At 37.3% G+C, this 7,685-nt stretch overlaps 1 long non-coding RNA gene across 1 annotated transcript; it reads right to left on the bottom strand.

Annotated features, from left to right (window-relative positions):
- Nucleotides 1–6,666: 6,666 nt before the first annotated feature.
- Nucleotides 6,667–7,293, bottom strand: LOC120289464. The gene is made up of 2 exons (XR_005547477.1): nt 7,158–7,293; nt 6,667–6,843 (listed from the first exon to the last, which is right to left on the bottom strand). It is a non-coding gene; the product is annotated as an uncharacterized LOC120289464 (long non-coding RNA).
- Nucleotides 7,294–7,685: the final 392 nt, after the last annotated feature.

Below are 7,685 nucleotides of genomic sequence, written 5' to 3'. Positions count from 1 at the left end.
GGTCAAACATTTGCCATCAAGCAAACCTCATCATCCCATGAAGATACTGAGATCATTGATTTGGTACCATTTGAAAGGGAAATTCAAGCCTTGACAAATATACGTCATCGCAACATCATAAAATTTCATGGCTTCTGCTCTCATGCCCAGCGCTGTTTTTTGGTGTATGAGTACATGGAAAGAGGAAGCTTAAGAACAACTTTGAAAGATGATCAGAGAGCAATAGAATTTCAATGGGACAAGAGGATAAGTGTGGTCCGAGGTGTTGCGGATGCATTGTCCTATATGCATCACGAATGTTCTCCTCCATTGATTCATCGAGACTTGACCAGTAACAACATTTTATTAGATCGTGATTATGAGGCTCATGTTTCCGATTTTGGCACTGCAAGACTTTTGAAGCTAGATTCATCAAACTGGACAGCTATTGCCGGTACCATCGGGTATATTGCTCCAGGTACTTCACAATTTTTGTTCAAATTTCGATGGCATTAGGTGTCATGCTTCATAATTGAACTTTTATTAGTTTAGTGCAGTTCATTAGTTATTTAATCGTATCATGGAAATTTTGGTGTACTTATTTAGAGCTTCCAAGTTCAGTCTTAATGAAAAAGCTTTTCGATTTTCCTCATACGTAAGAATTAGCAAATGAGAAAAAGATCATAATCAATCCATTTCAAGGATATTAAGTTCGCATTACCTAGAAGATACTCGTATTTTAAGGGTCGAACAAATTTTTTTTTTTAATTTTTGCTAAAGCATAAACTCCCATACTCAAATCAGTGTTGTAAGAGTTGATTAAGTAGAAATATGTACTTGCAATCGTCACACGTCACATCATGGGAGTTATTTAATAATGGAAATTTTGTACTTATTTAGAGCTCCAAGTTCAGTCTTAATGAAAAACTTTTCGAACATACGTAAGAATTCAAATGAGAAAAAGATTAAAAAAAAGGTGGATTCTCTGCAAATTTAAACATGGAGGCTTTTTTTTTTTTTTTTGCTAAAGCAGCAAATCAGTGTTGTAAGAGTTGATTCTACTATTCCATCATGGGAATTAACCGACTTGAATACAAGTGATCGAGATTAAAAAAAAAACAGTGGATTCTACTATTCCTACCGAAAAGTGCGATATTCTACTATTCCTACCGAAAAGTGCGATGTGTATAGCTTTGGAGTCATCGCATTAGAGACAATCATGGGAAAGCATCCAGGAGATCATATCTCTCGAGAATGTTCACTGTCCGCCCAAGCTGAGTCAATATGTTGAAGGATGTGTTGGATCAACGTCTCTCGCCTTCTAAACTTGGCCTTCGAGATGCGCAGGATGTGGTCTTGGTAGCCAAGCTAGCGTTCAAGTGCTTGCAAGATGATCCAAGTCTTCGACCAACCATGGGACAAGTCTCACATGAGCTTTGCTTTCAGGTACCCCTCGATATGCCACTCTCTACAGTCAGTTTAGAGCAACTTCGTGATCTTAATGTCAAAATATTCGGGGCATTTTAAGAGATGGTAAGATTTGAAATTTTCATGTGCTATTCTCTTTGGTTTTCAATTATGATGACGATTGTCTTTTGAATATCTTCTTAGTTCTCACTAAGCCCAGCCATGTGGTTTCTGATTTTCACTGCAAAGCTAGCTTCTATATGAACATCATAGGAATAGTGCGATGTATATAGTTTGAAGTCGTGGTACCAGAAAAAATTATGGGAAGACTTCTGAGAAGATCCCATTTCACTATTATTTCCATCCTTTTAGCAAGTAATCAGGAGGTGAATTTGCAAAATGCAGTGGATCAACATCTCTTGCCTTCTCTGATATGAGTTGTAAAGAACATGTAGTTTCTGTTGCTGTAAAAGATAATATTACTAGCAATATGTGAACTTTTATCAATGTGCAATGTCTATTTGAACTTTTGGTTGATTCACTTTTGGTTGATTCAATTAAATCAATATTGAGTAATGTTCGCTATCATCCCGAACTTTTAATTAGTCCAATTAAATCAATATGTTTTAATATGTTTATGTCATCCTTTCATTAATTAATTTAAATGAAATACAGCCGGTGGAGAAAACTATGTGGATTTCCAGCGTGTCATGTTGACTTAATTTTTTTTTCTTTTGAAGCATAATGAAAAATCCTCCCTCATTCTCCATCAAACACCATTTCGGTTAAAAGCTTAAATAAGAACAAGACCACATCATTCATATTAAGTGAGTGGTTTTGTCCTGGCTTGGAAGCTTTTCTTTGACACTACACGACACGGTTCTAATTTTTTTTTTTTTATGAAATATTGCTTAAAAGTATTAATTCAAAACCTAGTGTTGATTTTTTAAGCTCTCACTTAGAACTAAGGCCACATCTGGCAGTCGAGATAAGATTTGGAATAAGATAAAATTATATTTATATTTAATACATATTTTAGTATTTTAGGTAAATTAGTACAGTTTATTATTTAATAAAATTTTATTTGAGAACAATGGAAGCGGAAAATGAAATAAAAAGGAAAATGATTAAAAAAGAGAGGAAAATAAAAGGAAAAAAAATAAAGTAAGTAAGAGTGTCGCCAGAGAATTTTAATATCTCCATTTGTGAACTTTTACATTCATTTACACTAATATACTGTTTATGTCAAATAATGTACATAATATAATGTAAATATATTCGACTTTATTACTGTGATTTGCCAAATAGTAATAGGATATGGCCAAATCTTTGAATTTCATATCTTATTCTATCAAGTTCTATTCTAGTTAGAAAATCTAGATGACCAAATGTAGCCTAATAGTCCATGGAACTATTATTTGCGCCCGATAAATCTCATTGGGGTCCCTAACTCACGTCATGTTGCCTAGAGGCAGTCGCCATAGTGGCCACAAGTGACAAGGGTTGCAATGTTTGATTTTTTATTGTTTTCCTTTGTTGAAATTCGTATGTCTTTTTTTATATATTATTTTTAATAAATTTTTATTTTCCTTTTCTTTATTTTGTATATTTATTTATTGTGTTTTAAATTTATTGAAATAATTTTCTGACAAATTAAAAACTAAAAGCTATGTAGGATGACATGTCAACAAATAACGCGAAATTGACAGTTCGATCAGCATTTTGATTTATTTGTATAACATAATGATCAATCCCAAAAAAGGAATAAGTATGTATAGTTGTTTCGCCGGAATTCCTCCCGCGATGAAATATCTTTCACTAAAAGTCGTTCTTTGATTTTTAATTAAAGGGAATTAAGGTTCTACGCCAACTCCAAATAGGAAATGTCACAGGCAAAAGGAACCAATAGCTTTAATTTGAACAGACCTGTACAAACGCAAATCATGTTGAGATTTAATCGATGCTAAGGCTTAGAAGATGCAGACTCAATGAAGTAATCAAATGTAAACAAACTATGCCAAAATTTGATCGATGACACAACCTAAGAGCACAAACATACTATGCTAGAATTTAATCGACGACACAGTTCCAATGTAGACATTATATGCTGGAATTTAATCAACGACGTATTCTGAAATTTACAACTAGGGAAATAAAGTGCAGTACAAGAAGGTAAAGATACTAAAAAGATAGTAAATTATGTGACTTGTGTGGGGCTCTAGTAAACGACTGGTGATATTTACAATGGTCTAGTAATAACTATCTTTTGACGGTTTCTGTCAGAAAAGGAAGAAGAAGAAGGTATTCGAAGAACAGATGATAGGCGAAGAAGCAATTATCTTCTTTTTTCATTGAATGATTCTGTACATGTAACATTGTATTTAATTACAATGAAGGAAAGTAATAAAGGAAATTCTATATTTGCCTATCTTCTTCTATCCTAAAGTATATTTGATTTCCTATTACAAGAAATTACAGAAACATATCTTCATATCTTCCAACACTCCCCCTCAAGCTGGCGGTCTGTATATGTCTAAGACTCCTAGCTTGTGTAGAAGATATGCATGTTGTCTTTGACAAAGAGGTTTAGTAAATACATCAGCAGGCTGTTCCGAAGTCCTTATTCCTCTTGTCTCGACAATTCCTTCTTGAATCTTTTCCCGAGTAAAATGACAATCAACTTCTATATGTTTTGTCCTCTCATGTAGTACAGGATTTGCTGCAAGCTTGAGTGCTGAATCATTATCACAAAAGAGTAAAGTTGGTCCTTTAACAGAGCTCCGAGATCCAGTAGACCCCTTAACCAGACTATTTCACATACAGTCTTGGCCATAGATCGATATTCAGCTTCAGCCGATGATAAAGATACAGTAGACTGTTTCTTTGTCTTCCATGAGAGTAACGATTCTCCAAACTTGATGCAGAAACCAGTAATAGACCTTCTACTCATTGGGCATGTGGCATAATCTGCATCGCAATAAGCTGTCATTTCCATGTTACACTTTCGGGAAAGAAGTATTCCCAAACCTGGACAAGTCTTCAAGTATCTCACAATCTTCAGGGCTGCATTCATGTGAGATTGTTTGGATCGTGCATAAACCGACTAAGAGTCTCATGACTTGCATAACAAATATCCGGCCTAGTCATTGTGAGATATATCAATTTCCCTACTAGTCTCTGATATCCTGAGGGATCTTGCAACAGAGGATCATCAGAAGAAGAGGATATGCCGGTGTCATAGTCGACAGAGGTCAGTTTAGCATTTTGCTCAATAGGAATGATCGATGGTCTACAACCTGATAAACCTGCTTCTGATATAATCTCCATCACAAATTTCCGCTGACTTAATGAGATGCCTTGATCTGAGCGAGCTATTTCAATCCCAAGAAAATACTTAGGCGACCCTAAGTCCTTGATATGAAAGGTCGAATGCAGATACTCTTTAAGTTTTCTAACAGCAGAATAATCATTCCCCATAATCAGGATATCATCAACATAGATCATCAAGTAAATGGATGAGTTACCTTTTGTCCAGGTGAATAAGGCATAGTCATACTTGGATTGCTTGAACCCAAAGAGCCAAGAGTGCACTTGTGAATTTAGCATACCACCTTTGTCGGGAGGCTTGTTTCAAACCATAAAGAGATTTACGGAGACGACATACCTTCGACTCCCCTGTCTCCGTAATCCGGGTGGAAGCTCCATATATATTTCTTCATCCAGATCACCATGTAAGAAAGCATTATGGACATCCATTTGGTGTAATGGCCAATCACGAAGAGCAGCAATAGACAAAAAAGTACGAACCGTCACATCCTTTGCTACAGGCGAAAAGGTTTCATGATAATCAAAACCTTCTCGTTGGGTGAAGCCTTTTGCCACTAATCGTGCTTTGTATCTTTCCACAGAACCATCTGCTCTATATTTTATTTTATATACCCATTTGCATCCAATAGGTTTGCGATGAGCAGGAATAGAGACAACATCCCAAGTGTGATTGTCAATCAATGCATGTAATTCAGATTCCATGGCCTTTTGCCAACGAGGATCATCTTTGGCTTCATTATAACTAGAAGGTTCTTGACTTTCGGAAATGCGACTTATGCAACATAGATGGTCTGCCGACAATCTATCAAAGGAGACATAAGAAGAGATGGGGTATCGAGTACCCGATAAATGTGAAGAACCGCAGATATAATCCTTTGTCCAAGTTGGTGGACGAGTGATTCGATGAGAACGCCTCGTGGCTCCTCCGGTGTGGTGGATACTTTGCCTCGGTAGTGGTTGTTTCGAAGTATCCTCTAAGCGTGCTGGTTCTTCATGTAATGATTCTTCTATATATGGCTGCTCAATGAAATTGTCGGCAGGATTTACAAGAGGTGTTGTAGGCAAGACATCAACTTCTCTTGGAGCAGGAGGGATAATAAATGTTCCGCCGGTGGAGGAATCTTCCCCGATAGGAATTGGCGATTTGTGTTGTCTTCTTCCGATAAAGATGTTAATGAAAAGGAAAAACATCTTCATGAAAAACAACATCCCTGCTGATAAAGAAATTTCCTGTTGATGGTGCATAAAGCCTATATCCCTTTTGCAAAGTAGGATAACCCATGAAAATGCATTGAGTAGCTCGTGGCGCCATTTTATCTCTATGGCCCACCGTAGTGACATAGCACAGACATCCAAAAACTCTGAGATGAGATAAATCTGGCTTTCTCCCATATAATAATTCAAAAGGTGTCTTTCCCTTTAAGATGCGTGATGGCATACGATTAATCAGGTATGCTGCAGTAATTACACAATCTCCCCAAAATTTTTCAGGAATAGATCCTTGAAATTTAATTGCACGTGCCACTTCTAAAAGATGGCGATGTTTTCTCTCAACAACTCCATTCTGTTGAGGTGTGTAAACACAAGAGCTCTCATGCAATATCCCATGCATAGTGAATAAGGAATTACATTCAGCATTAAAAAATTCTTTTCCATTATCAGTACGTATTCTACGGATTGGTTTTGGAATTGAGTTTTGGATAAGGAAAGGAATGTCTTTAAATGAGAAAAGACTTGGTTTTTTGATTGCATAAGGAAAATCCATGTAGCACGAGAATAGTCATCCACAATGGTGAGAAAAAACCTAGAGCCATCATGATTTGAAGTATGATAAGGCCCCCAAACATCAGCGTGAATAAGAGAGAAAATATCCGCTGCTCGAGAATTGCTATTCTGAAAAGATGCACGTGTTTGCTTTGCCATGGGACAGATAGGACATTTGGGATATGGAAATAATGCACTATGACCCAAACGTTTATGATTAAGGAAATTAATGCCATTGGCAGTAGCATTACATAGATATTTATTGAATTGAACAGGAGATGACTCAAAAAAGTGTGGAAAATCCAACCAAAAATATAAGCCATGGCTGACTCTACCCAAGCCCATCAGTGTGCCAGTCGAACGGGCCTGAAAGAAACATTTATCAGAATGGAAAAGAATATTGCATGAATTTTCTTCACAGGCTCGAGCAACTGAGATCAGATTGAAATGGAAATCGGGTACGTAAAGCACGTTTTTAATAGTAACAAAAGAGCTAAGCTTTACAGTCCCAGTCATTGTGACTTTGGTGGTATGACCATTTGGAAGTTGTACTGATATAGGAAAAGATAATTTTGTAATATTTGAAAGTAAATTCCTATCACAGACTATGTGATCACTAGCACCTGAATCGATAATCCATGCATTCTTTGGAATCGAATTCATTAAACAATAAGATGTACCTGTGAAGCTGCCTCCACTATCCGAGGGATCTAATTTCTTCAAAGTTTCCATCAGCTCGTGATATTGTTCATGGGTAATTGATTTTCCCATGTGCTGGCCTGTTACCTGAAAAACTGAGGAAAATTTCCCCTTTTCTTTTCTCCTGGCTTTCCATGTAATTTCCAGCAATTCTCAATTGTATGGTGCGGGCGCTTACAATAATCACAGTACATCTTACCTCTTCCTTTCGGCCCATTATTTTTTGAATTTGGGTTGGGCCTAAAAGTTTGGGCCGAAATAGGCCCATATGGACCGTCGGATCCTCCAAGAAGTGGGCCGCGCATGCCATCCAGCCCATTCATGCCAGTAGATCGGTAGCCGTCCGATCCGATTAGGTAAGTGCTACGGGAGCCGTCCGATGGAGCAGGACGTGAGCCGTCGGATGAAGCGGAGATGATCCCACGCGGACCGTCCGATCCTGTCGCCCCCTGGAATGAGCGCAAACCGTCGGATTGGTAGTGGAATTGATCTCCACCGTCCGCGCCTCT

The sequence above is a fragment of the Eucalyptus grandis genome, chromosome 11 (assembly GCF_016545825.1).
Source record: "Eucalyptus grandis isolate ANBG69807.140 chromosome 11, ASM1654582v1, whole genome shotgun sequence".
In the NCBI taxonomy this organism is placed as follows: Eukaryota; Viridiplantae; Streptophyta; class Magnoliopsida; order Myrtales; family Myrtaceae; genus Eucalyptus; species Eucalyptus grandis.
This window is presented reverse-complemented; position numbering and strand designations above follow the sequence as displayed.